General features: G+C 38.3%; 1 pseudogene; it reads right to left on the minus strand.

Moving 5' to 3' along the window:
• Window positions 1-473: 473 nt before the first annotated feature.
• The window catches only part of LOC115456036, a 42210-nt pseudogene continuing 21868 nt past the window's right edge, over window positions 474-20815 (minus strand).

Raw genomic sequence — 20815 nt, forward strand, 5'->3', positions numbered from 1 at the left:
GCTGAGAGCCTTTACCTTCTCCTTTTAAAAACAAGGAGCAATTAAAACCATAAATAAAAAACAATATTCCTTTGTTAGGTTCAGCATCGAGTCGTGTTAAAATTAGATTCACAAATCTTTAGTCATACTTTTATAATAAACCCTGCTACATTTTCGCAGTCCAACCACCGTTTTCATAAAATCAGGTACAGAAGAAGCTTTCACCGTATGAATTAACATAAGCTACTTTTATCCTCGAAAAGTATATAGCTTGTCTTGTATCCTGGATTTTTTTACTCGGGCAACTTGAGTAATACTTTGTATAATTTTCACTGAATCGACAAAAAAAAATATGAGGATTTAGTCAGCTTAAATCATAAGATAATTTTGGGCCCTAGGAGGTTCTGGTATCGAGACCTACAAATGAAAGGCAGTACAATGCGGTTTGTGGCAGGACATCTGTATAGCCCACGCTTTAAAAATAAAAACGAACACAGTGTCCTTAACATTTATTTACAAGGTGACATAATATTACACTGTAATAACTGAAACTAATAGTGGTTTACAAGAGAAGGCCGGGCGGAGGCTCCGGCGGCATGAACCCTGGTATTGGACCGCTGGGATCTGAAATAAGAAAAACAAAGTTACTTCAAAACGTAATGGCAGTATCGATATAGAGTAGATATGTATGGTCTGGCCGACTGTTTGTATTACTGATTACTTGATATACGGGTTTAAAAGTTAAATACACTGCAAAATTATTACATATTGTTTTAGCAATCTAAAAGTTATAATTACATATAGTTCTCCGTCTGTCTCTTTAACTCATTTTCGAAACCGATGACCAAAATTATAATCAATTTAGAAACGATATCGATAACCTTAAGTAACATCGATAATTTTGATTCTTCTATGTGAAGTCAGATATCAAATACTATGGTTTTGCAACTATATTTATGAAATAGTAGCTTTTACTCGCTAAATTGGTTTAGTGAAAGCCTAAACAGACAGAATTTACTTCCGAATCCGAATTATATTCGTAAGGCTACACCACTCACCGAACTTATGGTGCAAATGATGGGGCGGCGTGGGCAGCAGCGAAGCGGGCTTGTGGTGGCGCAACAGATGTACGGGGGGCGCGGGCGGGGGCTGCGGCGGGGGCGGCGAGCCCGGCGGCGGCGGCGGGGGCAGCGCGTCCCACAGCGGCACGTGGTCCGGGTGCGACGCCGGGCACGGCCACGCGCAACCGTAGCGACGCGACCGCTTCTTCTGTAACGGTACAGTATACGCTAATATCACCGGTTATACAATTGGTTATACCAACATCTCTATACATTCTTAAATGACTATTCAATCGGGATTTCAAATAATGTTATTTAAAAATACAATTCTCTATGTATGCCACATTACATACTTGTTTTATTTTAATCTTACATGTAACTATTTACAAATTCATTTACGTTTATATTAAAAAGTCCAATCCCGCAAATCTCGTAAACATTGAGATCTTCCTACACTGGTTATTATGATCTCGCGAGATCTCGGCTAAGCTCGCAAGGTTCCATTTCCCACTGCGAACTGTCACCTACCTTTTTGACGGGCGGTTCCTCGACATCAGAGTCCTGCCCGGGCTTGTACCCGTCCGCGAAGCTCACTCGCTTGTTGGCGCGGCTCTCGGGCGTTACCGCTGTCTTCCTGCACATCACAATAATTATGTAAATAAAACAGGGTGTATAATTTGTAACAAAATTTTATGTTAGCGTGACAAGAAAAATAAAAGTGCTCTGGAGTCGCCGCTTCTGCTTGTTAAAATTACGTAGACAGTACAATTAATTCATTATTTCAAAACAGCATGGATTTTTACTTTCCTGGTCAGACTATATATAGTTAATTGAAAGTCTTCACCCGGAATATAATTTCCGAACACTTTTCAATAAAAAAAAAGGTAATTCCTGGGATTGTTGACCGTCGTCATAGTGCACTTTAATCGCGGGATCAAACTTTCGTCTTTCTTGCCAGCAGTTCATCCTCCCCGCTATTATAAACACAATACCTACGTGATCAATATCCCCTTTTCCGGGCCATCTTTTTCACCCTCAACCTCTTCAGCCTCCTTAGCCACCTCGCCGAGAACTGAAAATAAATTTTAGATACTATTAACACAATGTTAAATTTCACGTATTAATAGCTACTAACGAAAAGTGTTATATTATTTCATCTCTGCATCACCCAAAGGTCGACTGTGGTCACCAAGTCCGCCTTTATACATTTACGAATAGAGAATGTGTAAATAAATGAATAGAAAAACTGAGTCATGTCTGTTTATTTACAGATTATCAAATCTGTTAATTTAAGAAACGAGGCAAACGATTAAGTTGTACTTGACAGTAAATACTAAAAAAAATAACGTAAAACAGTTTTTAAAGGCCCAAAGATTGCATTTTATATAAAAATTCTTTTTTACGATACTACGACTCGAGTGACGTTAGCTGCAATCGACTCACCGGTGTCCTGCAACACTCGCGAGATCCTTTCGTCGAGCGTGCTGGCGTGTATCGCGCGCGGCAGCTCGTCGTGTTGCGCGTGTTGCAGCGCGTGTTGCTGCGCGTGCGCGGTCGCGGAGTCGTGTCTGAGCGGCGAGCCCGCGCCAAAACAGTCGCCGTACTGCAGTCGGTCTAACGCGCCGTACGTGTCCATGTACGCTTCATCGTAATCGTAACTACAAAATATATTTTAAATTATACTGCCAATTACTATGCATTAAAAATACAATCATCTTGTATTTTGGATATTAAAAACGAGAGACAATTGGTCTATGTAACTGACTAAAAAAAACAGTTTTCCAATTGACACAAAAATGAAATCAGTTTATCAGCATAATTTCAACACAACGCCATCTAGCGGAACGCGTTCATACTACTATACAATTGACAACACAACTCACTCAATACTGCAGCTGTCGGTCCTGTTGGCGAGGCTCTGTATCTGGTACACTGGCTGCGAGTCGACCACCGTCTGTATAGGAAACTGTTCTGTGTTGTTACCGCCGGTCAGCACTATGTTCACTTCGCCCGGCTTCAAACCTGGTGACATGAGAGTTATTAAATAAATGCGTAATGGAAATGAAAATTACTATCTTCGCATATATTCTGGGTGGATATCATATTTTGATTACACCTAATTAAGATTTATTTTCGGCATGTCAAACACAAATTCTTGACTTCGATCCGACACTGAATAGAAATTCGAACTCGGGACTTCGCGAGTGCTGTACAACGCCCGTAATACAACGTAAAAATAAATGATGAGTACGGACCCCAGCGCGAGGGTCGCTCCCGCGCGTGGTGCTGGTGGTGCTGGTCGTGCGCGTGGTCGGGCGGGCGCCAGTCGCACTTGATCTCGCCGCGCCGCCGCACGCGCACCACCGTCTCGATGCGCCGCTCCACCTGCTCCTGCGCCTCCTCGGCCGCCGCCTCGCCGCTAGCCTCGGCCACTGTCGCCGACTCGCTCACTTCCGCCAGGTCATCTTCCACGACCGCTGGTGGCGTTGGCTCTTCTTCAGGCGGGAGTGGGATCTGTGCCGCGTCCTATAATAACAATCAATATAATTAATTTGTACGTTTAATAAGTAAAAATACATGAATAGGGGACCGGACAGGTATTACCAAAAAATCTGAAATTCAGTTTAAAGTAAAGTTTGTAATATTAAAAATATTATCTCATATTTGGTTTTGTAAAAGAATTGTGATTTGTATTTTTAAATCAATAAATAAAATACAATAATTATAATATTTTTAGTCTATTCTTTACGGCAAATGAAACACCAATCACGGCGCATGACGTCACACGTGGGTAAAATGTAAACAAACAGACGTCATCTGGATGTCATACCGCGTTGTGTTATTTTAATGCTTTAAATGTGTTTTTTGACACAGAACTGCTCTAATAATTAATATTAATTTATACGGGACGTTGTTACTATCTTCCAGCTTGACGTTTACAGATTGTTTAATCGTTAATCATAATGGACCGCAAAAAATATCGTTGGTGCGTCGTACCTGAATGTAATAATACTTCTATATCTTTACCAAACAAATTATTTATTGATGTACCACGAAAAGCAGATATACGAATAAAGTGGTTGCAGTTAGCAAGACGAACCTACGACGGAATGTCTGCAGACTCACCGATTTAGTTTTGTGAGGATCACTTTGATGTAAGTAAATAAAAAATAGTGTTTCGGTTTAAAATAAATCGATGAATATTTCAATTAATTAAATCATTTGTACACCTAGGGAGGTTATGGTTATGAGATGTATTTATTTATGTTTTAGCTGCCACATGATACGGAATAGAATATTTATTTATATAGAATTCTGGTTGTTACACAGTAACCTGAGATTGCCTGAGATAACACGGTCTATGCAGTGTTGCCAGATCATAATTTCTCTTTACCACAGGATTATTTGGAATTTAAAATTTTACCTTAAACCAATCATAAATAATTCGGTACTTTTTTTTCTATATCCTTATCTATGCAGACGCCACTTCTTTCTTCACTCCCACTTCAATAATTATTAATTTAATTATCTCATTTTATTAGGAACAACTAGCTGTACACGAAAATTGTATTGAATAAAAAATTATAATTGTTTCATGGCCTACAATTTTTGTAGGAAACATCTTTCTCTAAGCTCAATATTTATTACAATACCGTGAAACAATACCTTAACTCGTAGAATTACCCCAAAAATTACCATAAAAAAAATACCCTGCAGATTCAGTTTTACCCTAAATCTAGGGTAAATAACCCTAATCTGGCATTATTGAATCACTGTTCAAATGACAAGACTTGTCAAGTTGCTTTATCCATGTATGACGTCACACGAGACGAAATGACATAATGTAGCGTTTGCGCGGTAATTATAGCTATTTAACATTTAGGCATGGTTTTATGTACTGTTTAAGCTTTATTTGTGCAAAATACTATTTTTCTTGGCTATTTATATCCACAATGATCAATTTAAAACACCTTCTGAAAATTTGTCCGGTCCCCTATTGTGAACCGCCATTTTTTGTACGTCAGTTTATAAAAATGTCACGGAGAAAACGACTAAATAACGAAAGCGCCTGCTCATAAATAATAGCAACGTCATCGTGAACTTTCAATTAAAACACTCAACTGTATGATATCAGACCCAAGCATTCTACACAAAAATTATAACTACTATCAAACGCACCTGGCTGGCAACCTCGCTGCTATACGACAGCGCCATCTGTTCGTACATCTCGTAGTTTTCCTTCTCAAAGTTCACGCCGAACTTGTCATCTTGCTCTTTGAGATTACCACTGGCCGCTATCACATCATTGAAGCTGTAGTTCGAGTTGGGAGAGAGGGCTCGTAGGTGGCTCTCGTCTTTCTCGAATGTTGGCTCTTTGCTGACGACGGACTCTTGCGAGGATTGCGACTGGTTCGACTCTTCCGTGAGTGTTCGTAGTTGGGGCGTAGAACGGCTCGGGTCCTGGGGTTCCTGTAGACGAAACAGTCAAAATATTAACACATACAAGGGATCAAGATTTACTTACACAATAAATACAAATTAGGTTACACGTTCGAGTTAACACAACAGTTGGTGTGTATTACATTTTTACTTACATCGACATTATATGGTATATTTTTCTCACAACTCACATAGTATAAAAGAAAGAGAAAAATGTATATTTTTGTTACTATTGATTTGCAACTTATTTTTCGTTTATCTCAAATATTTTTAAATGCAGACATCCATATTGTTAAGTGATAACATACCTTAAAAGGTTCCTCACTCTTGCTATCTAGAGTCTCGGGCTGCGCCTCCGCGCTGCCCTCCGATGTTTCCAACGACTCGCACACCGGCGTCACGTCTTTGTCTTCCATCTCCTTTGGCGTTTCCACACTAGAAGCAAACACACAAAATAACTCTTTACATACTTTCAAGTTTAATTTTTTAGTCTTACTTGTGCTAAAATTTCTGTTGACATGAAGTAAGAAAATTTAGTTTTAACTAGCTTTTGCTCGCGACCTTACCCGCTATATATTCTCCCGGAATAAAAAGTACCCTACGTCCTTCCCAGGATCTCAAACTATCTCCATACCAAATCTCATCGAAATTCGTTCGGTTGTTATTCAGTTTACTCGGCTCAACGACGCAGCGGGAGACTTTGTTTTATAATATGTAGGAATAATGACGGAACCTATAAAAACCGCCTTTTTACAGTATACACAAGGAATAGACTAATATGCAAAGAATGCAAAGACATTTACATCAAATCTAATGCTTCTAAGAAATTACGACAAATAAGATATTCACATACCTTTCATTTTTCTTATCAACTTGCCCTTCTTTCTTGATATGTATGTTGTTACCCACAAAATCATTCTGAAGCTCTTTGACATTAATAATTTCCCGCGGTTTCTTCCTCGGTGAGATGCCTTGCTTCTCATCATCTGTCACTTTCTCCGTCTTAATATTATTCAATATATTGACATCGAAAAGTTCCTCATTAGTCTCAGAATACTGTTTACGCTTTTTACTTTTTATTTCTTCTTTCTTTTTCTTTTTTCTTCGTTTCTCGCTCTCGTCCGTGGAGCTGTCGCTGCTCGACGACGATGACGATGACGATGATGACGACGACGAACTGCTCGATGATTTCGCTTTACCTTTCTTCTTCTTTTGTGTCTTGCGTTTTAGCTTTTGTAGCCGCTTCTTTTTAGCTTTCTTTTCTTTTTTCTTTCTTTCTGTAATTAATAATGTAAGTATAAGAAGCAAGCGGATTGATCGCATAAATGGACCAATCATAATGAAGAGATGATTGGTTACTGATCACTCGTTTTGATTTGTATATTTTCACCATTGATGTGAAGTTAGATTGGGCTCAATATTTAAAATCAGTCGTAATCAATGTATTAACAGATGCAACTAAGTTTAATTCTGAAATACGGTATCAGTTAACACGCTGTCAAATTAAAGTGTCGCTATTTTATAAGCAGACATGAACAACATCTCAAATATCTTAAGGCACAGTAAAAGAATTGACAGCTGACTTGTTCATTAAACGATTCGACTCAGCCGAAAACTAACCCATATATGACGGGCAGGAGAGGTGGATTGGCGAGGAACATGTGCTCTTGACTTTACCTATAATTCATACATTTCTCATTCTCCACATTAACTTGCCCCAAAGACCCCCCCACCCCGGGCCATCGCCTGACGAAGCTCTTGAATGCGTACTTTGTGAAATTATACAATTTCTTATTACATAATATAAGATATAAATACTTTTCCCGTATTTACCGTTATCACTGATGTCATCAGAGTCATCTTCTGATTTATCCAACTTCAATAATCTTTTCTTCTTCTTTAGCTTTAACTTCTTCAGATATTTCTTGCTGAGTTTGTGTTTCGATGATTTCGATTTTTTACTATTCTGTAAAGATAATTGTATGTAAATCAAAATGATAAAAAATTGGGTTATTATTGTATATATTATGTATCTTTAGAATTGATCAAACAGGCACTTTTGAATATTTTTGGAACTCATTGTTACCTACAAAATATTGTAACAACTACTGGCTGCCCTATAATAAATATATAGATCCTTCGATCGAGGTTGGTCTAATAATTTTGATAGTCTTCGCGAAATGAAACGTCATTCAATGGTAGAAATTATATTTGAAGCTGTAGCCAGGTTTTGTCTTTTTTACTGGGATAAAAGAAAATAACTTATAATGCTAACATTTCTAAGTGTCATGCTTTTTCGACCTTTTATTTTTTACAATTTACTAATTTAATTTACAGGTCAGTTATTTGTATCCGCCTGGATAGCGATCACCTTACACTAGGTGTAAAACCCGCCATTGTTGTGTTCCGGAAACAGTCTGAGTACATCCGGCTTCAAACGAGCCAGCATAATTGTGTCGACTGACGAAGGCTAACCAGCTCCCAACAGTCGATACTGTATCTGACCCTATTCCGCTTACCAACAAGTACATAGGGGCTACTTCGGGGAACTAATAAAAAAATACAAATTACAATATTTACCTTTTTCTTTAGAGATTTCTTCTTCTTCGACTGATCGTCACTATCCGATAGAGACGAAGACGAATATTTCCGTTTACGAGATTTCTCCTTCTCTTTGTCCACTTTGATCTTCTTCCTGCTATAAAAATGTAATATTTGAAATTATACCTAACCAGTCTTGGACTAAGACCTAAATTATTTCAGCGGTGGAGGAGGCCCTTCTCACGACATATAAAAAACTTCAGATTAATACTAATAACTGATGGTAGGTCTCTCGTATGAGAGGGGCCGTGTGGGTAGGTACCACGGCAATGTCTAATCCAACGCCAAGCAGCAGTGATACGCACGGTTGTATTCTGGTTTGGTAGATAATAATAATAATAATAATATCAGCCCTGTATTATATACTTTGCCCACTGCTGAGCACGGGCCTCCTCTACTACTGAGAGGGATTAGGCCTTAGTCCACCACGCTGGCCTAGTGCGGATTGGTAGACTTCACACACCCTCGAAATTTCTATAGAGAACTTCTCAGATGTGCAGGTTTCCTCACGATGTTTTCCTTCACCGTTAAAGCGAACGATAAATTCACAAAGAATACACACATGATTTTTTTAGAAAAGTCAGAGGTGTGTGCCCTTCGGATTTGAACCTGCGGACATTCGTCCTGGCAGTCCGTTCCACACCCAACTAGGCTATCGCCGCTTGTATATATTGTATATATTGCTTGGGAGATATTGTAGCGTAATTACTGGACATTATGAGACTTGATATGTTGTTTCAGGGTGACGAGCGCAGTGGAGTGTCCCGCAGTAATTCAAAATACTATGGTGCTGCTGTTCTTTATGGTCGGTCGTTTTGGTCACCATCAGGCGAGCGGCATACTTGTCTCGAAATAGCAAAAACAAAACAAACCACCTTTGATTTATTTGTAAGGAAATAAAAATAGAATATTTTTCCTCGAAAATTAATTTCATGCTTGCATTATACCTTTTCTGGACCTCTTCCTCAACATCAGACTCCTGGCTCCATCCCTCGCTGCTAAGCCGGGGTTTCTTTGCCTTAAAAATAAAGTTACTTTTTAACTAATGTTCTCAATTATATACTCATACTGCCATAGTGGCCCACATAAGTGTGTCGCGTTACGGGATCAGCCTGTGTATATCCGGTTCTAACAGGCCGGCATAATTGTGCCGACTGACGAGGGATAATCAGCTTTGGTCAGTACACAGTCTATTAGACCCTACTTCACTTACCATTAGGTGCAGTTGGGTCACTTTTTCGTGCCATTATAAATATTAAAATTAATACTCGATACCAATTATAGGGCTCCAAAATTCTTAATAAATTTTCGAATAAAGTTTTCAAAAATAAGGCGTTATGCTTACTCTCTATAACATTACGAGACACTGAATCCCTTTGCCTAAACATTAACGGATAAAGGCATCAGCTTTAGTAATCCAAACACCAGCATCTCACCTTCTTTTTATCATCAGTCTCGTCTTTCTTCTTGGCGTCGTTGGTGACGGGCGTGGTGCTGCGCGACGTCTCCGGCCGCTTCTCCGACACGTCCGACAATACTGCTTGCATGAACCTAAAGTACATAACACAATATTATACCTTCAAAAACCACAAGGAACAAAAAATACTTTAACATTACCTATATACCGGTTACCAATTTTGGAGTCGGTGACTAATTAAAATTGCTAGTTAAGCTACATAAATAACAACAAATATACGATAAAAAAAATACAGTGGAATTGAGAACTTCCTCCTTTTTTAGAAATTGGTTAAAAACAAGTAAAACTTTTTATTTTAAATTTTTTCTGCTGATACACTTATAATAAACCATTAAGGAACGTAGAGTCACTCGGTTTTTCTTTATTTGGTGAATGTAGCGAGCTTCCATCTAAGCATGGACAATCTATCATATTATACACCCAGTTCATTACAGACGATTTTCAATTAATCGGGTTTAGCCACTTACCAGTTTTGATACCCATTGGATTGTCAATATTTCCATACAATCTACAATATATCCAGCGCTTACAAACACCTGCAGTGCCTGATCTATCCATAGGCCGTATAGATCTTGGCCTCGGGGGAAGCATAATTACCAGTCCTGGATTTGTAAATAGGCCGCGGCTTATAGGCGGTAGCCTCATAGGGCGGCAGATTTCAGAGGACGCTCACTCGATTTGGTTTATCATTCGTTTATTTAAATTTAGTGCCTTCCATAATACAAACAAATGGAAATTTTTTAAGTATTTTAGAAATCTACATATAAACATAAAGCTACCTACATGTGGCGGCGGAAATAAAGTGGCCTACACTCATAAAAAATATAAATCCCGCACTAATAATTACACTTAGGAACCTTTTTCTCCCATTAAAATAGACACTTAACTAGCCTATACTTAAAGAGTATAAATTCATCACTGCACCTCTGGTACTCCCTGTCGAGGTATATCTCCTCGCTGCGCTGCGGCGTGGTGGACCTCCTGTGGCTGGTGCACGCCACCTGGCTGTCCTCCGCCTCCCAATCGTCGTCCGGCGCCAGGGGGATGTTGGTCTTCTCCACCATGCACTGGCTCGCGTGAGGATACCACGTGCGGGAGGTCGCTGGTTGAAAATCCGAGATCCTGAAGTGGAAAACTGTTTAATATGAAAATATTAAAAGTCCTACAGGAATGTTCAAGGTACTTATCCCAGCGTCTGGTGCTATTTTTTTTGCTGTCAAACTGTACCTTTTATGTCTTTCCATCACCGAACTGAATTCTACTGATGGCTTCCCATTTGAATATCTTGGACTTAAGACGTAACGTAAACTGTCTGCCGCCGTATTAAACTCTAAATATCCTTGCAATTTGACAAGCACCAGACAAGCTACTTATATTTAGCAAGAAAATACACCACAATACACTCACTGGTCACACCCATACACTCGATCCACGAGCGTCATCTTGCACATCTCCAACTCCTCGTACACCACGGACCTGTCCTTCACGCAGTTGCACACCTTCGGATTCTGCGTGTACCATATCTTCGGAGAGCTGCGGGTTTCCCTGGTTATTGGTAAATAAAATAAACATTTATACATAAATGGCCTGACAAATCCCCCTATGCTCCGCTGTGGTTCAGAACCGGCGAGTGGGTTCCGGATCTTCGAGCCGCGAATGGTAGAGAACTCGCGGTCCGAAGGTCCGGCTCGCACTTGGCTCGGTTATTTTCGCTTCAAGTTCGCTGTATCTCTTCAAGTTTGAAGCTTGTGATAACGTTTATGATAAAGCAAAAGAAAAACAAAAGAAAAAGTTCTTTGTGTCGGTATACAGGGTGTTGCAGAATGGTGGTATCAACAGTGATCTATATATTAATATGTGAAACAAAAACTTTGTATTCCTTTTACGAAAATTACGCGAACGGGAGTACACAATTAAAGTGTATATGAAGGAGTGCAGAAAGATATAATATAACCACTTTTTAAGCATATTGCGTGCACGGCAAAGTGATATGGTATTCTCAAAAATCGAGCAGAGGAGGGCAGAATAATTTAATTTAGGTATAATATGTGTAAAAAAATATATTAAATTTGACAGCCGAATTTTAACCACTGGACGACCACTAGTCGTTAGCCTGTAATGGGATACTAATCTAATAATCAGACAAATTAATTTAATAATTTTTGTACTAATTCAATTATATTGAATTTATTCGAAATATAACTTCAAATATTTATGATACACCTTTGGAGCGGCTTGGCTATCAATCTACTATGTCAACAATGGTATGAATCTATATTAAAAAATTAAATATATTATTTACATCGCTATGTCACATAATAATTGAAAAATAAATCAATTTTCCTTTTCTAACGTTACCAATAAACTTCAAATCATCCCCTAACGTCAAATTATTATTGATACCCTCTTTCAGCAACACACTGTATACACTTTCAAATTATAATTTATATCCATATCTATCATATTATCACCATCACCCAAAAAAGTGCAGCGTATAAAAATATCAAAGCGAAACTTACTTATAGCATTTGTTCTTGTCATGTCTGAACAAAAGCGGTTGGCATATCTTCAACACGAAGCTCCACGTCTCCAAGGAGTCGACGGTCGTCTTCGAAAACTTACCCTCCATGTCTTCTAACTCCTTCTCCACAGACAACCTCAGGGACCCCTGACTGTCCACACTAACGTTCGACTTGCATCCACTTTCGGTCGACTTGTATCCGCTTTCGGCCGACTTATATCCGTCCGAGTAATCACTCCTCTGACTTAAGTTTAAGTCTTTGAGCTCGGGCGTCACCGAACCCCGGCTGATACTTCTGTCGTCTTTTGATGGCGACATGTCGTACTCGACCAATCCTTTATCCTGACTGCCGTCATCCATCAAATCGCCTTGTTTTATCTCATTTATAACAGATTGCAGGAATTTCTCATCGCTTGTAGTATCATCTTTTATAGCAAGTTCTTCATAAAGTTTTATATCTATAGGAGAGTCGTAGAGACTGTCTGTTTTTGATGATTTCTTTCCAAATTTCTCTAAAGTTGAGTCCTCGTCGAACATGTCAAGTATTTCTTCATCATTAGGGTCTATTTCGTATTCAAATGAGTCGATAACAGGTTGAAGTTTTTGAACTGTGACAGGTTTTGCGCTTGGGCTGGGCGTTGGAGTGACAGTCTTAAAGCTGTCTTTGAATTGACCAAGAGGCTTGTCCGAAGGCAGCGGTATATCTTTTATCTTCAATTTATCATCAACTTTCGGACTAGATGTGCTGTTTTTATCGTCATTGTCCAAGGACCAACTGTCACAAACTAAATAATCGCTCAAGTTTACATTGGTCTCTTTCGTATCCTTTTCAGTGGGTTCTTTAGTTGCAGATTTTAAAACCTTTGTAACATCTTTCCCTTTCTTCTCATCTTTGTCTTTAGATTTCTTTTCATCTCTATGTTTGTCCTTATCTCTATTTCTTTCTTTATCATCTTTCCTATGCGAATGGCGCCTATCATATTTGTCACTTCTTCTCTTGTCACTTTTGCTGCGGTGTTCGCGTTCAGAGGATTTTCTGTCTCTATCTTGTTCGTCTTTCTTTCTCTGGAACGGATTGTCGTATCCAGGCAACAGCTTTTGGTAATCAAATTTGAACTCCCTACCTTCTGCTTTAGCCTTTTTTGCTTCGAGTATAATTTCATCAACTTTTGCCGGGTCTGTAAAATTCAAGTTATTTATAACTAACTAATAAGTACCATTATAATACAACTAAGATATCGAACTTACTAAAATTTTTTTTTTTTTTTTGTAAATAATTAAATGAATAAACAGAAAATATTGTTTATAAATGAATTCTTTAGTTTTACAAACTAAAAATGTGAAATGTTGGTAAATTTATATTCACTACTACATGCTAAAACAAGAAGAACTACTATAATAATGAGGCTGTGAGAACCAGAATGGCCAAATGTCACTTTAGAAATATTTGCTTAATTAAACTGTTACTTTGCTATAATTGTATATCCTATTTGTGAGATGATATTTCTCTTTATTACAAGGATCTATATTCAATTTTTTTGCACAAATTTAGTTATATATTATATCACATAATGCTGTTTTAAGTAAAAAAATTGCAATAATCCCGAGAGACAAAAAAGGGGAAACCACGACATATTCATTGCAATTTTTTAATATTATTTCGACATAAGTAAAAATTTACATAGGACCTTGTAATCATGACCCAGCAATTTGTTAATACACTTAATTGAGTACCTTCTCACCTATACCTTATAATGTAGATGCGTGCAACAAACAAACAAGTTGAATTATCTATGCTAACATACTCAGGAATTAAAGAACTTCGGCAATTACTACCGGCACACCATACATCAAAACTACTTCGCGCCACTGTTATATATTAAAACGACATTAAGGCCAATCTGATTCTCACTTAGGTTTACTTACTAGCCGTAGCGAAATCTCGCAAGCGTGCCGTGTAGTTCCGGTAGGAGGAACCTGAACGTGCGCGTGAACGCGTGCGTGCGCGTGCGCTTCTGCGCGTGCCTATACACACACCAAGCAAAAAGCGGACATAACACGTGCAGGGTTAGTTATAACAAATGAAAATTAATAAGTGCAAAAAATGTGATGATGGTTTCAACATGGCAGACATAGCAAGAGGTGCAACCAAGGCACCTCCTATTTGATACGAAGCGACCCCATCGGCATTCCAGATTCCGATCTGATACTGAACAGAAAAACCCGATACCCCTGCCCGACCCGGAATTCGAACCAGGGACCTCGGAACAGTGTCGTCCGCGCACACAATACAACTATGCCACCAAGACAGACATGACAGATAGCCGATACAAAATGTACAATGAGAAGTTAGTAACGTGCAGTATAGCAGTAGTTTGTGAATAAGCCGAGGGAATGTGAAGTACCTTAAACCAATCAGTTTAAACTGAGCAAGTATCCTTTGGATTGGATAATATTAATTTATTTCCCCGGTCTGAAGTTACTTCACATCCCCTCCATGCTTCCATGTATATGATGACAATGAGTACGCACTCGTAGCTATCTTAAGCCCAGTTAAAAACATGCAACATTTCTTTTACAGTTGAAGACATAAGAACCAGAGCGGCCTTTAGAATAAAATTAAATAATATTAATAATTACTTCATGGAAAAACATTGCAAATTTTCCCGTATATGTCTTGAATCTAGGTTCTATGTTATTCATATCAACATAATTAATTTAGAAAAACAGTGTTACAATTATCCTTACATTTATCAATATAAGGCCGATTCCAACCGCCAACTAAAAACGAAACGAAATTTATTCTCATTGGATCAGTCTACTTATAATGTCCTAAAAAAACACGGCACATTAGTCGACGTCGTTAATTTTGATGTTTGTGATTGGTCGAGACACCTAAGCGTCGGTCACGTGTTCGTCTCCCAACCAATCACAATAAAACGACAAGGAGTCGTGTTTTTTAACTCTAAACACATAGATTCGCTATCAATCCGAATATGGCGGCTGAAGTCGTCTACTAAAAATGTATGCTAATGAGATGACCTCATAGATTACATTTAATATTGTAATGAAATGGCTAAAAATACTACTGTATGTAAAGCATTTACAATGCCTGCTTAGACCACTCTGGTTCTCATGGTATGAGATGTATCCGCTGGTTATTAGAGAAGTACAATATACATTCTTTATGCATTTATCTTTTTATAAAGCTTGACAGTTAATGGTAAAGTAGTGTGAAGCTGGCATGATTGTGTCACATGACATGAGATAGCCATCTGTTGCCATTGAATACTTTATCTGAACGGCATCGAGTTTACCATCAGGCGCAGTGCAGCTACTTTGGCGTGCGAGAATAAAAATAAAAAAAACTATACAATGTCACATGAAAGTTTGTATACACACAATGAACATTTTAGTAACAAACAAGATATTTTACTGACTACAGATGATTCACATTCCAAAACCACACAGAACACGACTAAATGATGCTATGCTATGTTTTTTTTAACTCTTACAGCCTCTTTGAATAAGCAATTCCAATCTCAATTTTCAAACCGTTTTCGAAAAAGAACCAATCAAAATAACTCATTTGTAAGTGTTTAATTTTTATTAGTTCATTATTTGGAAGCGCGGACAGATTCGGCCAAATTAATTTACACACAACACAACACACATAAATATATATATATATATATATATATATATAGTATGTATTCGAATATAAAATCTTTTCGGTGGGGGTAAAAGAAACTGTCAAATATTATTAAAAAAAAGAAGAATGACATGATTTTTGAAGAAAAAACTACTATCGGAGTCGGCAAAGAGAATTATAATTTATAAATCGGAACAAAAGGGGCTCCCGGGAGCACATGCATTAAGAACAAGGAAATTGGGGTGAGTTTGTTTTAGCTATATATTAGTATGTATGTATAAGACCACACAGGATCGAGAAGTCCGCACGTTGGCCGAAGAAAAATTTATGTATTACCATCTATTACATAACATTTGGTCCTAATCGAGCCGGATATACTGGTTTTAGCGGCTTCCGCTGATGTGCGGGGTTCTCTTTTCTGTACAAAGAAAACACTATCGGTTCCTTCTCGAAGTATTCTGGCGGTGTATGAATACTTTGATAAGGTAATATTTATTCGTGGTTATGCGGATCATAAACACGAATAATATATATATTGCGGATTTTGCGGATAATATTGTTTAAAGTCATATTTTTGCAGTGATAGCTGCCATTTCTCTTTTCACACTTCACAGAGAAACTCATAATATTGCGGTAGGGCTACACATATATTTATTTCGTTTCCCTTATTATAATATGACATACATTACGTATCCAAAAGATACATTGCACACTCACAACGAAATTGATTTGGTCTAGTCTGTGTACGTTTCTTTGTGGAAGAATTAATATTTGTGTAAGTGGTCTAATATACATATATTTTGTGCGGCTATGCGGTTTTAGGGATTATATTAATATAAAACGCAAATAATAATTTATTTTTATGGTGACATTTTTTATTTGCGTGTCTGACAATTGTATGTCAGAAAAGTATTTGAAAAGCGATTTTCTCTTGTCGCTTAGCGGTCTAGCGGTTGGTGCGGTATAATTTCATAGTGTGGTGTGATCTTGGACGCGGGTTCAAATCCACCTGAAGTATTTGTATTCCTTGCTTTTGAATAACAATATAGATATTTTATTGCGGGCCTCAAATTGTCTGAGGGAGTATTCTTTTATTTTAATATTTAATAATTTTAAATTTTCTTAAAATGCCTCCTAAAAATCAACTAAGACTTTTAAAAGTGAAGTATGATACAGCGTTATTAAATTTAAACAAACTTCACGAGATTTCACAGTCAGGGCTATGTACGGAGGGAGAAAGAAGTGAATTCAAAATAAGATATGCCGATTTGGAACACATTTACACGGAATTCACTTCTAGTCATATGGAGTACCTAGCTAACTTGGAGGATGAATTTGAAATAGAAGAGTTTACCCAAAAATACATGGTATATAACCAAAAATATTATGATGTGAAACGGAAGTTTTAGATTTATTTCCTGAGGGGCAGCTGTCTGTCTGAATATGGCACTGCTTCTTCCACAGATAGGAAAAGGAACGAGCATGCCATTTTACCAAAGTTCGGTTACAAACCTTTAACAGGAAATTAGAGGAATTTACATCTTTTATGGAATTATTTGAATCATTGGTTGGTAAAGATCCAAAATTGTCTGATACTGAGAAATTATATTACTTACTGGGGTCTCTTGATGACGAGCCAAAGAGTCTTACTAAGCATTTGTCCGTCACAGGTGACAATTATTCAATAGCTTTGGATTTGTTGAAAAGACAATATGGTAACAAACGAGCATTAGCCGATAAATTGTTACATAAATTTGTGGGCAACGACTAGGGTTATCAATAATTATTCTTCTTTGAAACAATTTCTTAACACTTTGGTTGTGAATACAAAGGGTTAGAAAAATGAATTTCCCTGTATCGGAGTGGTCTTATCTTTTATTCTATATAAATTTTCAAAAACTTGACTCTAGTTTGAAAAAACGTTTTGAAGCGAGATTATCTAACAAGGAATTGCCTGATTTTTCTGATTTGATTCAGTTTTTGGAGAAGTTAGGATCTTAGAGTCTAGTGGCGATGGTCAAAGCGGTAAGAGTGGCTCTGTGAATTCTCGGACACACCATGCCACGTTTGTAAGTGAACCAATGATGGTTTGCAAGCTATGTAAGCGAGGAAGTCATCATTTATCAAAATGTGTGAAATTTTAACATTGAATCCACACCAGCGGAAGGAGCGTGTAAAGAATTTCGGCTTTGTTTTAGGTGTTTAGGGAAGCACAGTATTGATCAGTGCGTATCGAGTTGGTCATGTTACAAATGCAATTCTAATAAACACCACTACCTTATCCACTTTGATTTGCGGCCGGTGGTTACAGCAGGGGACGTGTCAGGGGTTCCACGATCGGGTGGTGGACCACGTTCACCAAGTGCTAATGAAAATCGGGTAGTTGCACACAAATTGGACACTAGTGGGGAAAAGGCTACTTGTACCACAGCTAGGGTAGGGGTACCTGTTAAAGATCATCATGGGGTAACTGCGTCGGTAGTGGATGATGATATAGCTTTATCTGTCTCTAACATAAATAAAAACTATAGGCGGACAGTGCTACTAGCAACAGCTATAGTACGTGTCATGGACAGATATGGGGAGTACCATGAAGTTCGTGCGCTACTAGATGGGGGTAGTCAGACTACATTTATCACCGATACCGTTGTTAAAAGGCTTGGATTAAAACGATTTAAGTCCAATTCTATTTCGGTAACGGGTTTGGGGGGAGAGACTTGTGAGTGATTGTAGAGGAGGCGTAAATTTGGTTATGTGTTCTAAATATTCGGAACATCCTAGATTGGTAACAAGGGCAATAGTATTAGGCACTATCACTCATAACCTGCCGACTCAAACTCTGTCTCAAAATTTTGCGGAATGGTATAGAGGTATCTATTTAGCGGATGACCAATTCTTTGTTAGTCGAGCGGTTGATATTTTAATAGGTGCCGATCTCATGGGTGAAATCATGATTGGTGATTGTGTGAAAGTTAATGATTATTTGCCACGCGCAATGAATACGGTGTTTGGTTACGTATTGATGGGTCCAGTAACCCATAAGGTTTCTCAATGTGATGAGCGGTCTCAAACATTTTTCGCGGCATATGTTACCACAAACCAGATTTTGGAAAATTTCTGGGAGGTGGAAGATATACCGGAATCGGTATTAGTTAATCCTGAAGATGCGGATTGCGAAAATAGGTTTCGTGAAACGCATCAACGGGATCAAACGGAGATATATAGTGCGGTTACCCTTTTAGACGATAAACCTGAATTGGGGATTCAATTTCGATAGCCAAGAAACGGTTCATGGTTATGGAAAGGCGGTTAATCTCGAATGAGGCATTGCGGGAAAAGTATATTGCATTTATGCGAGATTATGAAAAATTAGGGCATATGTCTATCTGTGATCGGCAGCCAGAGGACTATGCAGAAGGTAAAGGGTACATTATACCTCATCACGGTATTTTTAAGACAAATGCGGATAAAATTCGTGTGGCTCGGCATGCCATTCGGAGTCGAATTTTAAGCATATATCGCGTTTCAGGTATAAGGCTAGGCCGGATGAGCCAGTTATGTCTGCATTACCAAGTGACAGGATAAACACAACTGGTATATTTCATACAGTGCAAACAGATTTTGCAGGACCTTTTTCAATTAGAGCCTCACGTCTTAGAAATGCAAAAATGTTGAAGGCATATTTGTGTGTTTTGTCTGCTCTGCAACCAAAGCGGTGCATTTGGAGGTTGTTGGAGACTTGACAACAGAAGCGTTCGGAGCTGCGTTGACGCGTTTCACATCTCGGCGCGGACTCCCGAGTGTGATACGTTCTGATAATGGTACTAATTATGTAGGGACAAACAAACACCTCAACGAGGTTGACAAGTATCTTCGGAATAGGGAAGTTGAGAATAGTCTTAAGAATTTTGCAGCCAAGAGTAGTATTACTTGGTTATTCAATGTGCCTTCGGGACCTCACTTCGGGGATTGTTTGAAGCGGCTGTCAAATCTGCAAAACCTTATTAAAGCGGATGATCGGGGAGCAGGTTTTGACTTATGAGGAATTGTCGACAGTGTTCACAAGAGTTGAAGCAGTACTCAACTCTCGCCCACTATGTCCTCTATCAAATGATCCTACGGATCTCGAAGTGTTGACCCCAGCACATTTCTTGGTCGGCAAGTCATTGCTTTCTGTGCCTGAGTATAATTTCGAACACGTAGTTAATACGCGGTTGGGACGTTTTAGATTAGTTCAGGCTATAGGTCAACGTTTCTGGAAACAATGGAGTGACCGTTACCTACACTGTCTCCAGAATAGTAACAAAATGGACAACGCCGGTTGATCCACCTAAAGTAGGGGACCTCGTTTTAATAAAAGAGGAGAATGTCCCTGTCCTTAAATGGAAGAGAGGAGAGTTTTAGAACTTTTACCTGGGATTGATGGGGTTATCCGAATTGTCAGGTTAAAGACTGCCTCAGGGAATTTATTGAGGCCTGTAGTAAAATTGCGAAGTTGCCGCTGGATTAGTTTCCAGTGATAAAGTTTTTTTTTTTTTTTTTTTTTTTCCATTACCATTCTTTAATGGTTAATTACTTATTATATTTATATTGCGTGCTTAGGGTTTTGAATGTTAGTATTAATTTCAATGAAAGGGGCTTGGTGTGGTTTTTGATAAAGGCTTTTCACAGCCTTTCTCGGGCGGCGGGATGTTTAATTTTTATTAGTTCATTATTTGGAAGCGCGGACAGATTCGGCCAAATTAATTTACACACAACACAACACACATAAATATATATATATATATATAGTATGTATTCGAATATAAAATCTTTTCGGTGGGGGTAAAAAGAAACTGTCAAATATTATTAAAAAAGAACAATGACATGACTCTTGAAGAAAAAACTACTCTCGGAGTCGGCAAAGAGAATTATAATTTATAAATCGGAACAAAAGGGCTCCCGGAGCACATGCATTAAGAACAAGGAAATTGGGGTGAGTTTGTTTAGCTATATATTAGTATGTATGTATAAGACCACACAGGATCGAGAAGTCCGCACGTTGGCCGAAGAAAAATTTATGTATTACCATCTATTACATAACC

The sequence above is a fragment of the Manduca sexta genome, chromosome 3 (genome assembly GCF_014839805.1).
Source record: "Manduca sexta isolate Smith_Timp_Sample1 chromosome 3, JHU_Msex_v1.0, whole genome shotgun sequence".
Lineage (NCBI taxonomy): Eukaryota > Metazoa > Arthropoda > Insecta > Lepidoptera > Sphingidae > Manduca > Manduca sexta.